Raw genomic sequence first — 18,719 nt, 5'->3', positions numbered from 1 at the left:
ACTACTTTATAAACAGAAACTTCTTCTTTTTGACTATTGGACTATTAAGTTACTCTTGTGTTCAGTTTTTATAAGAAAGACAGGATAAATACTTGATTGTTTTCCTTTGTTTATTAGTTTTTAGGATAATAAATTGATTCACAAGAATCTTTCAAAAGTGACTAATGAGGTCTTTTTTCTTTTTTTTCTTTTTAAGTATCATTATGAACTCATGGATTTTTACCATATTTGATGTGTTTCAGTCCATTGCAGTTATTATTTTATTAGGGCTCAAATTGTTCTGTCTTTGGTAGTGGGAGCTGCTTCAAGGTAGCTCCTAAGTGTATTTGACACTACCCTAGTGGTTTCTAATAGCTTCCTTGCTTTCTGGTATGATCTAACCTCATTTCATAAAATTCTGCCTTAGACCTTGAATTATCAGGTTTTTTAGGGAGCACTAGTTCCTTTTAGTTGGAAAGGATTTTCACGGACTGCTATCTGGGTGTTACGCTTATTGATACTAGGTTAGTCATTTTTAGGCCTTTTCATAGACAGAGCTAGGAAGTACTTTTTTTAAAAAGAAAGTACATCATGAGTTTATACTGATACTTGCAATTAAATCATATTGCAGAGTTTTTATTTAACAGTTTAAAATTTTAGTTTTGTTTTTCTCTTATACTGAAACCTTATTATATAGAGACATTATATAATTTCAGAATAATAGCAGTATTATTACTAACAATGTAATTACTGAAAGCAGTTTTAGATTTCTTTCTACTTCTTTTAGTCCTGAGGGATGTATTTCACCAAGGATGTACAGTCAAATTACTGTGTTTTAAGTTACTTAAGTACTTCTCTGTTTGGTTTAATTCAATACACAGTTCAGGTTTGTGTTTCATTTTGATTTTAAAGAATGACTTAAAATTTTTTTTTTTGCTTAAGTTTGTTTTATAATTATGTTTCAGAACTTTATATATAGGACAAGGTACAATCAGAGAAGTCTAGTTTCTGGCCCTCTCCCCTCCACCTTATTCTTTCCTTCCCTTAGGGGGTAGTCTTTTTTTAAAGTTTTTTTGTTTATCCTTCCATTAAAAATTATAAATATAATATAACAATTATATAAAATGTTTATACAGTATCTGTCTATATTTATATATTCTTTCACTTTCCTTTGATATAGTGTCATACTGTTTGTTTTCTCTACCTTGCTTTTTTCACTGAACAGTATATCCTGGATATTCCATAGTAGCGTTTATAGATATTCCTCAAAAAGATTTCTTTAATTATGGCAGAATATACATAACATAAAATTTACCATTCCAATCTTTTTTGGGTTTTTTTGGCCGCACCGTGCGGCCTGCAGGATCTTAGTTCCCTGACCAGGGATTGAACCCCTTCCCTTGGCAGTGAAAGCACAGCATCCTAACCACTGGACCACCAGGGAATTCCCCCATCCTAACAATTTTTAAGTGTGCAGTTCAGTGGCATTAAGAACAGTTGCCTTGGTATGTCATCACACTATCCTTCTGCAGCACTTTTTCAGCTTCCAAAACTAAAATTCTGTACCCATTAAACAATAATTTCCCATTCTTCCATTCCCCAGTCCCTGGCAACCACCATTCTTTCTTTCTTTTTTTCTTTCTCTCTGGATTTGACTACTCCAGGGAACTCCCCAGTGGTCCAGTGGTTAGGACTTCGCGCTTTCACTGCTGCGAGCCCAGGTTCAGTCCCTGGTCGCAGAACTAAGATCCCACAAGCTGGGCCGCTTGGCCAAAAACAAAAAGAAATTGACTACTCCAGTACCTCATTTAAGTGGAATCATACAATATTTGTCCTTTTGTGATTGGCTTATTTCACTTAGCATAATGTCTTCAAGATTCATCCACGTTGTAGCACGTGTCAGAATTTCCTTCCTTTTTAAGGCTGAATAATATTTCATTGTATGTATATACAAAACATTTAGTTTAACCATTAATTCATCAGACAGTTGGGTTGCTTCCACTTTTTTGGCTGTTGTGAATATAGCTGCTATGAATATGGATGTATAAATATCTGTTTCTCTGCTTTAAACTTTTTCTGGGTATACACGCAGAAGTGAAATTTCAGGATAATATGATAATTCTATGTTTAATTTTTTGAGGAACCACCACAGTTTTGCATAGCAGCTGCTCCATTTTACATTTCTACCAACAGTGCACGAGGGTTCCAATATCTCTATATCCTTAACAGTGCTAGTTATTTTCTGGGTTTTTTGTTTGTTTGTTTTGTCTTGGAATAATAGCCATTCTAATGGGTACGAGGTTGTCCTCATTTTTTTTTATATAAATTTATTTTATTTATTTATTTTATTTTTGGCTGCATTGGGTCTTTGTTGCTGCACACGGTCTTTCTTTAGTTGTGGCAGGCGGGGGCTACTCTTCATTGTGGTGCGCAGGCTTCTCATTGCAGTGGCTTCTCTTGTTGCAGAGCACGGGCTCTAGGTGCCTGGGCTCAGTAGTTGTGGCTCGCGGGCTCTAGAGCATAGGCTCAGTTAGTGTGGTGCATGGGCTTAGTTACTTCGCGGCATGTGGGATCTTCCCAGACCAGGAATCGAACTCGTGTCCCCTGCATTGGCAGGTGGATTCTTAACCACTGCGCCACCAGGGAAGCCCCTGTCCTCATTTTTTAAATTCAGTTCTTACTGAAGGACATTTGCTTTTGAAAGCAGAGCTTGCTGTTGATGTCCTTATTCATCTTTGTAGGGCCAGCAGCTAACATAGTGCCTAACACATAATAATTGCTAAAGAAATGTTTGAGTGAGTTAATGAACTTTATAAACTGTGTCTTCCGAAGGGGTGGTGGTAGTCATGGTTGTGGTTATAGTGCTGTACCTAAGCACTTAATCTCTTGAAGTTGTAATTGATAAATAGTGATGGGCTTTTTGGCGATGGTAATGGTAATCCTCTTACCAATACCAAAGATACCACTTTCCTGTGAACACTAATATTTTACTTTGCCCTTTTTTGGCAGGAGGTGGGGGGAGTGGAGATCAAAATGACTTGAAGCTTTCAACATTTTGTTTACACTTATAAGTGGGGTAATTAAGAAAAAAAATAAAGCAAACCAACTCTCATCTCTAGACCTCTCATGTTCTTTCTGCCTTAATAGTCTCATCTCCATCTTTGCCTGTCATATTCTAATGGTTGTACTTGATGCATTAATAAGTAGAAAAAAAAGGAGTGGATAATAAAACATTTCGTGTAGTATCATCCTGTTTTAGTTGAAGAAAAAAAAGCATGTTCATGTAGAGTAAGTGATCTGGAGAGATTTTTGCCAAGGCCAACAGTGATTGTTCCTGAATTAGCACAATTTATTTGTGTTTTCTATGTTTTTCATTTAGTGTTTGTATCAGTATTTTCTGATTTTTCTGTAAGAAACACATTGTGTTTTCAAAATAGTAAAATTAGTACAGAAACTTTATTTTTAAAAATCTCAGCTGTCCTTTATTGTCTACCTCCCAGTTGCAGTGTCTAAGACTTGGTATTTATTAAGTGTATTAGATTGAATGACTGAAACTTAAGGAAGAACTTGGTAAATGCCATAAATAGGCATAAAGTGCTAAGAGGATTCAAAAGAGAGAAGGATCATATGTAGAAGAGATAGCTGCAGATCATATTTGAATTAACCTTGAAAGACAGGTGGATTTTCTGTTTGTTTTTAAGAGAATAATATACCCCTTTCTACCAGTAATATTTTGTGGATAGGCTTCTTAGGAAATGAAATTTCTTTCATTATGTTTATTCTTGAAATTCATTGCTTATATCTTTAGAATATATGCATTATCCAGCAGATTTACCTCTCTTATTATCTTTTGTTTAGGTTAATATTAATAAGGTAGTTTTCCCTAAGCAAACAACAATCTAGTGAATTGGATTGAGAAGCCTATTGTGTGACAGGGAAACCAACCAGGAATTAAGAAACTTCTAAATTGAAAAATGTACACACAAGTAGTGGAGAGTTAATTGCATTTAGTTATTTCTGACTATAGGAAAAAAATAGCTTTTAAATTTTTAATTGATTTTCTTGTGTGACAAATCACTTTAAAAGAATGCCTTAAAAATACTTTTTTTTTGTTTGTGTGTTTTTGTTTTTGCGGTACGCGGGCCTCTCACTGTTGTGGCCTCTCCCGTTGCGGAGCACAGGCTCCGGACGCGCAGGCTCGGCGGCCATGGCTCACGGGCCCCAGCCGCTCCGCGGCACGTGGGATCTTCCCGGACCGGGGCACGAACCCGTGTCCCCTGCATCGGCTGGCGGACTCTCAACCACTGCGCCACCAGGGAAGCCCCAAAAATACTTATTTTAAATTAAATTACTTAGTGTGATGGAATTTGGTTTGTGAAGTTTTATCTTTTGAGACAGACCAAAATTTACAACTGTTCATGATATTTGAAAAAAGTTTACTTTCTGAAGAAAAGTCAGATTTTATGGGCAGGGCTTCCCTGGTGGTGCAGTGGTTGAGAGTCCGCCTGCCGATGGAGGGTACGCGGGTTCGTGCCCCGGTCCGGGAAGATCCCGCGTGCCGCGGAGCGCCTGGGCCTGTGAGCCATGGCCGCTGAGCCTGCGCGTCCGGAGCCTGTGCTCCGCAACGGGAGAACCCACAGCAGTGAGAGGCCCGCGTATCGCAAAAAAAAAAAAAAAAAAAAAAATTTTATGGGCAGCTCTGGAAACTCCCACTTGACTTAAGAAGATAAATATAGGCCTGTGATAATGTCATCTTTCTGCAAACCAACGCACTGAAAGAATATTGGAAAGTATTTAATATGCTGTCATAAGACATTTAAAAAGTAAGATTTGTAAAAGAAAAGCAGATCTGTGGGATTAAAGGTATTTTGTTGCAGACCTAGAATTTTTTTAATATGTATATATAAAGTATAATTCTTAAAGTTTTAGACCTTTTCTCATTAGGAATTTTATTATTACAAAAAGGTTTTTAAAAGGTCTTATTTTTAATCATTTAAAATTATTCTAAAAAGTTGTTTTTTAATAATTTCTCACTCTAATTTGGATCTGAAATAGAATGAATACCATTTTTGAATTTTTAATGCCATTCCACATTTGGTTTCACATTTAGTGAATTTAGTCATAATATTCCCAAACCTAGTAGGATACAGTTTCTATGGTTATCAGACCCTTTGTAGAGTGACAAAGATTGGAATTCTGATTCTCTTGAGTCAAATTTTGGCCTTTGACTCTGTCCCCTTTTCACACTCCTTGCTAAGCTTAGGCTGTTGCTATGCTTGAGGGCTTGTCAGCTAGAAGGTTCCTATGGTAACAGGAATGGAAATTTCAAAGAAGAAAGAGAATGAGAGCACAAAGGCTTGGTTGATTTGAATCTGAACAAAGAATAGAAGGTTCCATGTCTTGTACCTTCGTTGAAGAAAGCAGAAATTTAATTTTAGAAAGTTACTTTTCAGTTTGTAAACTTTGTATACCCTGGTCTTAATTTAGTGAATAAAAGTATTACTGCTTAGGGGAGTACTCAGTAAGAATCTTTTAAAAATTTAATCAGCTAAAGTTCCTTTTTTCTCCTTTATAGAGCTTTGATAGTATTCCTTATCTTAACATATTCTCAACTTTGCAGTATTCAGCCTAGCTCATTTAATTTTGATTTTGCTGAGGTTAAAAATTGTTAGGGTTAAAATCAAGGCAGTTTGCTTATTTGAAAATATTAATTTTTTTTGTTTTTATGTAACAGCTTTATTGAGGTATAATTTGTGTACAATAAATTGCACCCATTTAAAGTGTTCAATTTGATGAGTTTTGACAGATGTATACATCCATGAAACCATCACCACTATCAAGATATAAAACATTTCCATCACCTCAAAAGCTTCCTTGTGTCCCTTTGTAGTCCACCTCCCTGAGTTGGCTCCCTGTTCCAAGCAACCACTGATCTGCTTTCTGTCATCATGGATTAGTTTTCATTTTCTGAGTTTTATATAAATGTAATTAATATAGTATCTACTTTCTTATGTCTGGTTTCTTTCACCCAGCATAGTGATTTAGAGATTCATGCATGTTTTGTTTTGCTTTTTAAAAACACCATTCCAATTGACAATTGACTTTCTCACTTGGGAGTTGAGAATGGGAAATCAGCAGGGTTCCTCATGCCCATCAGATAGGCCTTCTGCGGCTCTATTAATTTGCAACTCTTTCCTAATCTCCTTTTAAAATGTCTTTTACTGGGTTCTGTACTCTTTTTTTTTTTTTTTTTTTTTTGCGGTATGCGGGCCTCTCACTGTTGTGGCCTCTCCCCTTGCGGAGCACAGGCTCCGGACGCGCAGGCTCAGCGGCCATGGCTCACGGGCCCAGCCACTCCATGGCATGTGGGATCTTCCCGGACCGGGGCACGAACCCGCGTCCCCTGCATCGGCAGGCAGACTCTCAACCACTGCGCCACCAGGGAAGCCCTGTACTCTATTTTTAAATTTAATTTAATTTTTAAAAATTTTTTTAAAATTTTTGGCTGCATTGGGTCTTTGTTGCTGCATGCGGGCTTCCTTTACTTGCGGTGAGCGGGGGCTACTCTTCGTTGTGGTGCATGGGCTTCTCATTGCGGTGGCTTCTCTTTGTTGCAGAGCACGGGCTCTAGGCGCGCGGGCTTCAGTAGTTGTGGCACTGAGGCTCCATAGTTGTGACTTGTGGGCTCTAGAGCACAGGCTCAGTGGCACACGGGCTTAGTTGCTCCGCGGCATGTGGGATCTTCCCGGACCAGGGCTCGAACCCGTGTCCCCTGCATTGGCAGATGGATTCTTAACCACTGCACCACCAACGAAGTCCCTATTCTTATTTGTATGTAATAAGACCATTTTACAGAGGAAAAACATGAAATTTACAGAGATTACATAGAACACATTGGTTAAGCTCAAGGCCTCTGGGTAAGAATGCAGAGGTTTAACTCTTGGGGCTGTCTTTGTAGTTATGTGATCTTGGGCAAGCTACGTAACTTTCTGTGTCTCATTGTTTTTCACGTGTATTATAAAATGGGATGACTAATGATAGTACCTACCTTATGGGATTGTTGAGAAGATTAAAAAAGATGTGTGAGGCACTTACAACACTGCCTAGCCTATAGTAAGTGTCAGTAAATGCTAGCTGAGATACAGCACAAGGTACTTACAGCTAACAAGTGGCAGAAGCATAAACTTATAGCTTTAGACTCAGTGCAAGCAGCACAAAATAGTCACTCAAGTCAATTTTATAATTCATGATGGGGCTCACAAATGAAGGTTTTACTAACATAGTAACATCACGATATTGGATTAGTTGGTATTGTATGCATTGCTGAGGACCACGCAAGTTTGAGACTCACTTAAGGCATACATATGCATATATGTGTGATGTATGTACATACATCAAAATAGTGCAGAGAGAGTCTTTGTACTGTACCTAGTTTTCCCCCAGTCTTCCTATCTTATATAACTATTATGCAGTATCAAAACCTGGAAGTTAACATTGGTACAATCTATAGCCCTTATCATATTTCACCAGTTTTTACATGTAGTCATTTTTGTGTCTGTGAATGCACATGTACATGTGTGTATATTGTCTTTGCAGTTCTATCACACGTATAAATTTGTGTAGCCATCACTTTGGTTAAGATACAGAACTGTTTTAGTGCCACCGAGGAACTCCCTTGTGCTTCCTTTCTCCCTCCCCCCTTTCCTATTTCCAAGTAACCATTAATTTGTTCTCTAGCCCTATAATTTTGTCAGTTCAAGAATTTATATAAATAGAATCATACAGTATATATAATCTTTTGAGATTGGCTTTTTTTAATTTAGCATAATACCCTTGAGATCCATCCAAGTTGTTGCATGTATCAGTAGTCATTGTTTTCAATTGCTTAGTAGTATTCCATTATATAGATGTTCTGCAATTTGTTTAATCATCCATTGACAGATACTGAGTTTTTTCCAGCTCTTTGCTATTACAAATAAAGCTGTTATGAACATTCCTGTACAGGTTTTTGTGCAGACATAAGTTTTCCTTTTGGGGGGATAAATGCCCAGCAGTGTGATTGCTGGATCATATGATAAGCATATGTTTGGATTTTTAAGAAACTGCTCAGCTATTTTCCATAGCAGGTGTACCATTGTACATTCCCACCAGCAGTATATGAGAGATCTACTTTCTCAGCATTCTTACCACCATTTACTATTTTCACTATTTTTTATTCAGCTTTTATAATATGATGTGGTATCTCATGTGGTTTTAATTTGTATTTTCCTCATGTCTAATGATATTGAACATCTTTTCATATGCCATTCATATATTCTCTTTGATAAAATGTTCATGTCTTTAGTTCATTTTTCAATTGATTTGTTTTTTACTTTTGAGTTTTGAGAGTTCTTTATAAATTCTAGATACAAATCCTTTGTTTGATATGTGGTTTGTAAATAGTTTATCCTGGTCTATAGCTTGCCTTTTCATCCTTTTAACAAGGTCTTTAGGAAAACAGAAGTCTTAAATTTTAATGAAGTTCTATTTACCAATTTCTTTTCCCTCTTACGGACTGTGATTTTGGTGTCATTTCTAAGAACTCTTCAGCCTGGGTCTGGAAGATTCTCTCTCTTTTAAGTTTTATAGCTTTATGTCTTACGTTTAAATCCATGATCAATTTTGAGTTAATTTGTGTAAAGTAAGTTTCATTTTTTTGGCTGTGAATATCCACTAGCTTTAGCACTATTTGTTGAACAGACTATCTATCCTTCCACCATTGAATTGCTTTTGCTTCTTTGTGAAAAATGAGTTGGTTATTCTTGTGTGGATTTATATCTGTGTTCTCTATTCTGTCCTGTTTTATCTTTGTGTCTATTTTACCACCAATACCACAGTGTCTTGATTACTGTTAGCTATATAGTAAGTCTTAAAATTGGAGAGCATGATTTTTCCCACTTTCTTTTTCAAAATTGTTTCAGTTATTCTACTTCTTTTGTTTTTTAAATATAAATTTTAGAATAAGCTTGTCTTTAGCTACTAAAAGCATGCTGGCTTTTGACAGAAATTTCATTAAGTCTAAGGACCATTTGGGGGAAGATTGACACCCTTACATGTTGAGTCTCCAGTCCATGAACAGTGTTGTTATGGATTGACTTGAGTCCCCCTAATAAGCCCTAACCCCCAGTACCTCAGAATGTGACCTTGTTTGGAAATAGCGTCTGGAGTAGTGGAGTACTGAGGTACTTCTACTCCAGTATGACTGGTGTCCTTATAAAAGGGAATTTTGGACACAGGCACACATAGAGGGAAGATATGTGAAGAGGCACAGGGGGAATGCTGTGTGAAGATCGGATTTATGCTGCCACAAGCCAAGGAACTACTAGAAGCTAGGAGAGATACCTGGAACAGATCCTTCCCTAGCACCTTTAGGGGGAGCATGGCTCTGCCAACACCTTGATCTCAGACTTTTAGCTTCCAGAAATGTGAGACAATGAATTTCTGTTGTTTAAGCCACACAGTTTGTGGGACTTTGTTGCAGCAGCCCTAGCAAACCAGTGTAACTGTATATCTGTCCATTTATTTGTATCTTCCTTGATTTCATCAGCATTTTATAATTTTCAGCATACAAGCCCTATACATGTCTTGTTGGACATTTACCCAGGTGTTTCTTTTTTTAAAAATAAATGTGATTATAAATATATTGTTTTAACTTAGTTTCTACATGCTCATTATATATAAAAATGCAATTGTATATAGAAATACAATTTTTTGGTATGTTTTTCTTGTATTCTGCAACCTTGTTGAACTTATTAATTCTAGGACGAATACTTTTTTCTTTAAACTAATTTAAAAGTGTTTTTTGAGATTCCTTGAGGTATTCTATGTAGATAGTAATGTCATCTGCAAATAGGGACATTTTTCTTTTTCCAATCTCTACACTTTTTATTTCCTTTTCTTGTTTTTGTTTTTTTTTATATATTTATTTATTTATTTTTGGCTGTGTTGGGTCTTTGTTTCTGTGCGAGGGCTTTCTCTAGTTGTGGCATGCGGGGGCCAGTCTTCATCGCGGTGCGCGGGCCTCTGACTATCGCGGCCTCTCTTGTTGAGGAGCACAGGCTCCAGACGCGCAGGCTCAGTAGTCGTGGCTCACGGGCCTAGTTGCTCCGTGGCATGTGGGATCTTCCCAAACCAGGGCTCGAACCCATGTCCCCAGCATTAGCAGGCAGACTCTCAACCACTGCGCCACCAGGGAAGCCCCTCCTTTTCTTGTTTTATTGTGCTGATAGGACTTCCAGTACTATGCTGAGTAAGAGTGGTGAGAGCAGGCATTCTTCCCTTGTTTCCAATCTTAAAGGTAGGAATCCAGTGTTTCACCACAAAGTATGATGTTAACTGTAGGGTTTTTGTATATGTACTTTATCAAGTTGAGGCAGTTACTTTCTGTATGTACTTTGCTGGAAACTTTTGAAAATCATGAATGCTTTTTCTGCATCATTTGGTATGATCATGTGATTTTTTTCTTTGTTATTAGCCTGTTGATCTGGTAGATTACATTGATTGATTTTTGAATATGGAACCAGCTTTGGATTTCTGGAACAAACCCTACTAGGTTGTGGTATATAATGCTTTTAATATATTTTTGGACTTGATTTGCTACTATTTTGTTAAGGATTTTTGCATTTTGTTCACTGGGGGTATTGATCTGTAGTTTTCTTCCTTTGTATTATCTTTGGCTTTAATATTAAGTAATCCTGACTTCATAGAATTTGTTGGGATTAGTTCTCTGCTATTTTCTGGAAGAGATTCTGTAGAATTAGTATTCTTTTAAAATTGTTAGTTAGATTTTACCAGTGAAACCATCTGGCCTGGATATCTTTTTTAGGAGGTTTTAAAATACAGATTCAATTTCTTGAATAGTTAGAAGACTATTCAGATTATCAGTTTCATCTTGGGTGAGTTTTGGTAGTCTGGCTTCTGAGGAATTGGTCCACTTCATCTAGTTTACGTGCATAGAGTTGTTTGTAATATTCCTTATTGTATTTTTAATGTCGGCAGTCTCTAGTGATATCCTCTTTCATTCTTGATATTGGTAAGTTGTGTTCCTTTCTCTCATTCTTTTTTTAATCATTGTTACTAGAAGCCTATCAATTTTACAGATATTTTCAAAGAACCAGCTCTTGGGTTGAGTGATTTTTTTTTTTTTTTTCCTATTGCCCTTCTTTGTTTTCAGTGTCATTGATTTCTATTCTTTATTATTTCCTTCCCTTTGCTTTTGGTTTATTTTGCTCTTTTTGGTTATTATGAATAATGCTACTCTGATATGAACATTCATATACAAATTTTTGCTTGAACATGATTTTAAATTATTTTGGATATATTCCTAGGAGTGGAATTGCTGGATCATGTGGTAATTTTATGTTTAACTTCTTGAGGAGTCACCAAACTGTTTTCTCTAGTGGTTGCCTTATTTTACATTCCCATCAGCAAATGTATGGGGGTTCTGATTTCTTACCAACACTTGTTATTTTCTGTTTTTTAGATGGGGTTGTGGGTGTGATGTTGTATCTCATTGTGGTTTTGATTTGCGTTTCCTAATGACTAATGACATTGATCATCTTTTCATGTGCTTATTTGGTCATTGCATGACTCCTTTGGAGAAATGTTTGTTCAGGTGTTTTTGCCCATCTAAAAAATTGGGGTTTTTTTTTTTGAGTTACAGGAATTCTTTATGTATTCTGGACACTAGACCCTTATCAGATATATGATTTGCAAATATTTTTCACTGTGTGGATTGTCTTGTTCACTCTGCTTCTGATAGTGTCCTTTAATACACAAGAGCTTTTACTTTTGATGAAGTCCAATTTATTTTTTCTTTTGTGCTTGTGTTTTTGGTGTTTAAGAAACCATTGACAAAGCCAGGGTCATGAAGATTTACCCTTATGCTTTCTTCTACAGGTTTCATAGATTTTGCTCTTACATTTAGGCCTTTGATCCATTTTGAGTTAATTTGGATGTGATGTGAGGCAATCAGCCAATTTTATTCTTATGCATGTGAATACTCAGTTGTCTCAGCACCATTTGTTGAAGAGACTATTGGTACCTTTAGGTACCAGGTGGTCTTGGTACCTTTGTGAAAATTAATTGACACACATGTGAAGGTTTATTTCTGTATTCCCAGTTGTATTCCATTGGTCTGTATGTCTAGCATTATGCTGGTACCATACTGTTTTGGTTGCTATATCTTTGTAATAAGTTTTAAAGTGGGAACGTTTTGTTCTTTATTTTCAAGGTTGTTTTGACTGTTCGGAGTTTCTTGCATTCCGTATGAATTTCAGGATCCGCTTCTCCATTTTGGCAAAAAAAGGCCATTGGGAGTTTTGAAGGGACTACATTGAATCTGTAGATCAGTTTATGGAGTATTGCCATTTTAACAACATTAAGTCTTCCAATCCATGAATATGGGAATTTTTTATGTTTATTAGGTCTTCTTTGATTTCTTTCAACAGTATTTTGTAGTTTTCTGTTTTGCATCACATTGGTTAAATTTATTCCTAAGTACTTATTCTTTTTAATGCTCTTATAAATGGAATTGTTTTTTAATTTCCTCTTCTTTTGGCTTTTTTTGAAGTTTATTTTTAATGTATTTACTACAGTTATATTTCTATCAACTGTAGAAATACAGTTGATTTTTTTTTTCTATATTGACTTTGTATCCAGTGACTCTAAATTTATTTATTTGATGGTTTATAGATTACTTTAGATTTTCTTTGTAACAACCATGTTTTGTTAGTCTGGTTCAATTAGGAGACAGAACCACTCAGTGATTTAAACAAGGGAAGTGTAATATGAATAATTAATAAACTATTAAAGAAGAATAATTATAAGATATATAGAGAGCTCTACAGGGTTCTCTAGGGTTGAGGGACAATCTTAGAAGGGGCCCCCACCCCAAGGCTAAGACCTTAGTTGTACAGGATATAGTTACAGCTCACTAGGTAGCAGAGAACATCACAGGGTTGCTTGGGCCAGAGCTGGTCCACAGTTACCAGGCAAGCAGGACGCAACCCTTCAGGGCATAGGCAACTATTGGGTAAATAGAGAGAGTCAGGGCACTGCTGCAGGCAGGAGGCCTTGAGCCTACAGTGTCTATTTTGGGAGGGCTACAGGAAGGTGTTTACTAGGCTGGGCTGGGACTGTGAGGTTGATGAAGGATCATTCTAGGCACATGGGCATAGATTTCCTCACATTTACACTGCTGACTATGCAGCAGCCCCAACCAACAAGAGAAGCCCCCTTCATCCTGCAGTATTTCTCCAACACTATTGAGACAGTTTAAAATCATGTCCAATGTAAAGAAGAAATGATGAAAGGAATCCCATCCATTATCACAGAGCATGTGTTGAAGGGTGAGTTTGGAACAGAGATACAAATTTGGTAACTGGAGCACATGTCATCTGTGTATAATGACAGTTATTTCTTCTTTCTTTCTTTCTTTCTTTTTTTCCCTGACAAAGCAAGAGACTTTATTAGGAAGGGGCTCCTGGGTGGAGAACAGCAGGGTAAGGGAACCCAGAAGAACTGCTCTCTGTATTTCTTTCCTTCTAATCCTTTACCTTTTATTTCTTCTTGATGCTCTAGCGAGGACTTCCAATACAGTGTTTAATAGGTGATAACAGGTACTTTTGCCTCATCTTTGATCTCAGGGGATGCTTTCAGTCATTTACTACAAGGTATGAGGTTTGCTATGGTTTGATGTATATGCTTTCTATAGGATTGAGGAAATTCCCTTCCTAGTCTGTTAAGAGTTTTCATAATAAATGGGTGTTGGATTTCATCAAATGCTTTTATTGCCTCTGTTGAATAGATTGTGTGATTTCCTGCCCTTTTTCTGTGAATGCCATTAATTGCATTAACTGATTTTTCAAATGTTAACCAGCATTGTATCCTTGGAACAAAACTTTATTTGGTGTGATATATTATTCTTTTTTATATTGTTCTGGATTAATTTACTAATTTGGGATATGATTTTTACATCTATGGTCATGAAATGTGATTTTCCTTTCTTATATAGTCCCTGTTGGGTTTTGTTATAAAAATTATGCTGGTTTTGTGAGTTGAGAAAGTTTCCTTTTTTGGGGAAGAGTTTGTATATGATTGCTGTAACTTTTTCCTTAAACGTTTGATAAATTTTTTCTAGTGAAACCATCTTGGCTTGGAGTTTTTTTGGGGGGATAGTTTCTAATGGTGGCTTAAATTTCTTCATAAATGTTGATAGAAAACTAGATTTTATATTTCTTCTTTTATGATTTTTGGTAAATTGTGATCTTTTTCCAAGGAATTAGTTCATGTCATCCTAACATGTCGAATTTATTATTTATAGTATCCTCATTATATTTGTAGTAATTTTCTGTCCTTCATTCCTGATATTGGTAATTTGTGGGTTTTTTCCTCTTTTACTAATTATTGCCTTTTTTCTACTTTCTCTAGGTTTGATTGGCCATTCTTTTTCCAGCTTCTTGAGATGGAGCTTACCATTGGTTGTTTTTCAGGCTTTCTTATTTTCTGACATACGCATATCAGGTTATAAATTTCCTCTGAGTATAGCTTTTGCTGACATTTTACTTATTGTCTTTACTACTTGATTCTAAATGTAGATTATACATATATATAAACATTAAAATGTAATATATATAATTATATACAATTTAAATTTCAATTATGATTTCCTTTGTTGATTATGAGTTATTTAGAAGTTTTTTTGTCTAATTTCCAAACAGCCAAACAGTTGGGTATTTTCTAGGGTTCTTTTTGTAATTGATATCTACCTTAATTCCATTTTAGTCATAGAACAGTCTGAATGGTTTTAGTACTAAGAAGTTTTTTGTGGCTTATTTTAGGACTTACAATATGGCCAGTTTTGGTAAAGATTCCATGTGTATGTTAAATAGGTTCCACTCATTGTTGGGTGCCATGATTATAAATATGTTGTTTAGGTCAAGTTTCTAATTGACTTGTTTAGATTTTCTGTATTCTCATAGAATTTTTGTCTCACTCTTCTTATTGAGAGAAGTGTATCAAACTCACTCTGATTGTGGATTTGTGTATGTCCCATTTTACTTCTGTTTTTTATTAAAATAATTTAAAGCTGTGTTAAGTGGTACATATATGTTTAGATTTACTTTTTAGTCATGGTGAATTGATTCTTTTATTTTGTCTTTAAGAAATGACCTTCTTTATCTCTGGGAACACTCCTTGTCATAAAGTGTAGTCTTGTTTTTGGTTGGTTCTTTCATTGTTTATTGTTTGCCGTCTTTTTAGTTTTAACCTATCTCTATCCTTATATTGAAAAACGTGTCTTTGTAAACGGCATAGGGTTTTTTTTGTTTTGTTTTGATTTGATTTGTACCTAGTCAAACAACTTTACTCTTTTACATAGTCTTTAGGCCATTTATATATAATGCAATTAGTGATGTACTTGGGTTAATATCTACTATCTTATTACTTGATTTCAATTTTTCCAAACTGTTTTGTATTCTTTTTTCTCTGCTGTCTTGACTTCTTTTGTATTGTTCTATTTCTCTTTATTACCTTGTTAGTTGTGCATTCTTTTATTGCTTACCCTAGAAATTATATGTACCCTTGACTTATAGTATTATAGTAAAAATAATAACTTCGATCACTCTCCCATTAGTCTTCCTCTGACCCCCATCTTTATCATTTTATTATTACACATATTAATTTACATGTATTTTGTATGTATTTTAAGACATTATTTTCATTTGTTTATTTTTTAAACTTTTCATATTTTTGTCTCTGCATTGGGTTTTTTAAAAAATTATTTTATTTATTTATTTATTTTTGGCTGCGTTGGGTCTTTGTTGCTGCATGCGGGCTTTTTCTAGTTGCAGTGAGCAGGGACCATTCTTCATTGCGGTGCACAGACTTCTCATTGCAGTGCGCGGGCTTCTCATTGCAGTGGCTTCTCTTGTTGCAGAGCATGATCTCTAGGCTCACAGGCTTCAGTAGTTGTGGCTTGCAGACTCCAGAGCGCAGGCTCAGCAGTTGTGGTGCATGGGCTTAGTTGCTCCGCAGCATGTGGGATCTTCCTGGACCAGGGCTCGAACCCATGTCCCCTACATTGGCAGGCGGATTCTTAACCACTGTGCCACCAGGGAAGCCCCCATTATTGTTTGTTTATACAGAGAATATTTATATTTTCCCACATATTCACCTCTTTTGTTGCTTTTAATTCCTTTTGAATTTTCATCTTAGATTATTTTTCTTTTGTCTTCTAGTGCAGGTTTGCTAGTGACTAGTTTTCTCAGTTTTTTGTCTGTCTGAAGATGTCTTTACTTTGCCTTCACTTATAAAGGGTATTTTTGCTGGCCATAGAGTTATGGTGAGCAGTTGTTTTCTCTCAGCTCTTTAAGTAGTCATTCTGTTGTTTTATAGTATTCTAAAGTCCAACAACAGTTGTTCTGTTGAAGGTAAGGTGTCTTTTTTCCCACTGGCTGCTTTTAAGATGTTTTTCTTTGGTTTTCAGCAATTTAAATGAGATATGCTTAGGTGTCTTTTTTTAATTATATTTATTCTTCTGGGGATTTGCAGAACTTTTTGAATCTGTGGGTTGTTGTCTTTAATCAGTTTTGACAAATCCTTGGCCATCATCTTTTAATATATTGCCTCTGCTCATTCCCTCTTTCCTCTTTTGAGGTTTCAGTTATGCATATTTTAGATTTTTTTCATGTGTTTTACGTGTCTGTTATGCTCTTTTCTGTATTTTTCAGTATTTTTTGATCTGTGTGCTTCTGTTTGGATATTTCCTATTGCCTTGTTTTCCATTCTTCCAGTTCTATCTTCTGACATATCTAATAAGTTCTTAATTTCAGCATTTATGTATTGCACTTATAAAATTTCTCTTTGGTTCCTCTTATGATAGATTCCAATTTTCTGGAATTCTTCATCTTTTATTTTCTTGAACATATTTCTTATATACAGTCTTGTCTACTAAGTCCAATAGCTGGGATTACCAAAACACTGTAATTTTTTCTTTTGTTTTTCAGTCATATGGTCCTGTCTCTTGGAATGCCTAGTATTTTTTATTGAGTAGTAGACATTACAAAATATTGGTGAGCTTCTACATGATGTTATATTACTACTCCAGAGAAAGCTCACCCTTTCTTCTGCTTAGCAGATAAATGGGGGCTGATCACCTTAATTCAGTGAGGGACTGAGCTGAGTTGAGGCTGGGTTTCATTTTTCATAGGTCTCTGCCTCCCTGTCATTTGCCCTTGCTACTGAAGTGTAGTCACTCAGGGGCTTCCAGCTGAGAGTGTGGTATGTTCATTTCCCACTTCCCCTGGCAAGACTTGAACCTCTAATTCATGTTTCCTCATACTGATAAAACTTCCAAAATCTCCACTCTGCTTTTCAGAGCTTTCTTCTTAGCTTCCTAGCCTCCTTCCCTGTGTAGCTTCAGAATTTTCAAATATCTTGAAGGGAAAACTGGCTCTTTGTCAGGCCCAATTCTAGGTACTTCCCCTTCTCACCCATCTGTTCCTTTTGTTTCTCATTTTGTCTGTAGTCTTTTTTTTTTAATTGGAGCATAGTTGATTAACAATGTTGTGTTAGTTTCAGGTGTATAGCAAAGTGATTCAGTTATACATATACATGTATTATTTCTAGTCTTGCAAGACTACCAGAGCTCTGCTGCTTTCTTGGTTCTCTAGCACCAGCCTACGCTTGATTCTCAGCTTCTTGCCTTATACCCAGATTCAACAGATACCTCCTTGGAAAAGTGGCTGCACTTATCAGGCCACCACTCCATGCTTCCGAGCTCTCTAGATTCTTGGTCTGTCTAGTTCTTTTCCTTCACTACTTCTCTAATAGCTTTAAATAGGTATTTTTAAAACTTTCTTTCCTGTATTTTGAAGTTGTTCTTGATGGAAACATTGATTTAACACAAATTACCTGTTCATACTTGGAAGTGATAGTCACATATAGTTTATCGTTATGTATCAGTTATCACATCCATTATAGTTAACTTCTTTGACACCAGTTTCTTTAAGAGACTTGGTTTTCTGACTGTGTTGTGTATAGAAGGACTCTGGAAAATGTTTTATATCGATGTAGAAATAAGTTGATTGAGTCTTAATGGAAAGGCCTGGTGGTGAGAACATCTGTTATCAGTTCAAAATCAGCAGTGACTCTGAAACTGTTATATAAACAAGTGGAAAAGATATTTGGTAGTCAAAAGCCTAGATGCACATTTCTTGGGATAATTGATCTATTCCTATGGTTATAATGATGATTTTAGTATGGTGTTATGTTTGGGGCCACTGTTTTTTCTTTTTGTTTCCTTAATATCAGCTTAACATTGTGAGCTCTGTTTACATCATGTGATTTCAGAGTTGAAAGAACTCCCGTTTTTTAAAAAGAATTTTTTTAATGTACAAAGAAAAAGAAAATGTAAGACCAAAGTGAGATCTCTTACTACCTCCCACCCTCAAAATATGTACTGCTGTGTATAACTACTTCTCTTCCTCCCCCACCCTTTCCTTTCACTTCTTGTCCTCTCTCTCCTATTGATACACGTCAATTGAAGAAAATATAGAAATTGAAATACATAAAAAGAAGAAAATTTAAATCTCTTGTAATCCTATCACCAAGCACTAATCACACTTCTGAGCGTTTGACACATATCTTTTGTGGATTTTTCTATGTAAAATGCATCATATTGTTGTTAATGGTTCTCAGCC

At 36.0% G+C, this 18,719-nt stretch overlaps 1 protein-coding gene across 1 annotated transcript in view; it reads left to right on the top strand.

The window, feature by feature from the left end:
• Positions 1-18,719, top strand: part of FZD3 (frizzled class receptor 3) — an 89,462-nt gene that overhangs the window by 11,626 nt on the left and 59,117 nt on the right. The window lies entirely within an intron of this gene.

Source organism: Stenella coeruleoalba (genome assembly GCF_951394435.1).
Source record: "Stenella coeruleoalba genome assembly, chromosome: 7".
Lineage (NCBI taxonomy): Eukaryota > Metazoa > Chordata > Mammalia > Artiodactyla > Delphinidae > Stenella > Stenella coeruleoalba.
The sequence above is the reverse complement of the archived record's forward strand: the minus strand, read 5'-3'. Positions and strand labels throughout refer to the sequence as shown.